Consider the following 1,802-nt stretch of genomic DNA (forward strand, 5'->3'; position numbering starts at 1 on the left):
CTTCCGCACTAATGTGCTCCTGTTCCACCAGGGCCACTCAGATCCCAATCTCATTACTGCCTTGATGCAAACATTGACATAAGAGCTGAACTTTGGAGGAGAGGTGAAGTAAAATGACTGCTCTTGACATCGAGGCAACAGTTGACTGAGTAAAGCATCAAGATTCCTTGCAAAACTGGAATGAATGGAAATCATGGGGAAAATTCACCATCAGTGAGAGTCATCCCATCAATGACTTTCCTTCCATCATAATGCCAGAAGTTGTAACAATGGTTGGTGATGATTGCGCTGTTCATAAAACTTCAGAAACAGTGCATGTCCAATTACAGCAAGACTTGGACAATATCCTGGTTTGAGTTGATAATTGGCAAATAACATCTGTGCCACAAAGGTGCCATGCAATGACCAGATCCAATTAGAAAGAATCTAACACTCTCCCTTTGACATTCAATAATGTTATCATCATTGAAACTACCACTACAAAATCCTGGTGGCTACCCTTGATCAGAAGCTAAACTGAGCCAACCATATAAATACTGTGGCTACAAGAACAGGGCAGAATCTAACAATTCTGCATTTACTAAGTCATCTGATTAAAGTCATCCAAGAAGGAGAAAGTGAGGACTACAGATGCTGGAGATCAGAGTCAAAATGTGGTGCTGGAAAAGCACTGCCAGTCAGGCAGAATCAGAGGAGCAGGAGAGTCGACATTTCGAGCTTCCCAATCCCTGCATACCATCTACAAGGCACAAATCAGGAGTGTGATGAAATACTGACTACATGCAGGATGAGTACCCTCAAGAGGATTAACACCATCCAATACAAAGCAGCTTGTTTGATTGGCACCCCACCCACATCCTTCAGCATTCATTCCCGTCACCACCAATACTGAATGTGTAGCATTTACAAGATGTTACTCACCAATGTTCCTTCGACAGTACCTTCAGACTTACAGCATCTACCAACTGGAAAGACAAGGGAATAGGTGTAGGGAAGCTTCAAGATTCCCTTCTAAGCCACACACAATCCTGACTTGGAACTGCATTGCTGTTCCTTCACTGTTGCTAGGTCAAAATCCTTGAATTCACATCCTAACAGCACTCTGGGTGGCTCTGCATCTCAAGACCTACAGTGGTTGAAGACAGCTGCTTACCACTCACTTTTTCAGTGTAGTTAGACCAGTCAGCCTGGCCTGAGAGCCTAGTACACATTTATTTTTTCTTCAAGCATTTTAAACATTCACTTACTCTTACTTTTTCCCCCGAGTTTCTACTTAGTTTTTGCGTATTATTAATTATATAATTGAGTACAGAAAAGTGCTCAAAGAAGACACAGGAAATCAGCACTTTGTATTTGCTTAGCAAGAATTCTGAATTTTTATTACAAAAGTCTAATTGAAACATGTTGTGGGTAAACAAACTAAAGAAAAGGGTGCCCAACTATTGAAAATCAAATATACTAAAGTTTAACCAGCTTTAACATGTTATGTAGAACTCTATAGTATGTTTCTGAATTTTTCTGAATATGATTCCAAAGTAATTCACTTTTTTTACCTGCCAACTGAAAAGGCAACTGTTACCTCTCAGATAAGCTTGAGGAAAAACAGGTTGTAGAAGAAACAAATAACCATCAATCCACTTTAAAAGAGCTTTGTGTAGAAACCTTCCTTTAAAAAGAGTAATACTGATGCAGAAACCTTTAAGGACTGAGAGTTCTGTGCAGTATTTAAAATATTACACTCATCACCAGGAGAGTGGACAAAGAAGTGGCAGATGAAATACCACGTGGGAAAGTATGAGGCA

Source organism: Chiloscyllium plagiosum, unplaced genomic scaffold (assembly GCF_037043375.1).
Source record: "Chiloscyllium plagiosum isolate Xiang-an unplaced genomic scaffold, Cpla_swu_hap1 HiC_scaffold_7, whole genome shotgun sequence".
NCBI lineage: Eukaryota > Metazoa > Chordata > Chondrichthyes > Orectolobiformes > Hemiscylliidae > Chiloscyllium > Chiloscyllium plagiosum.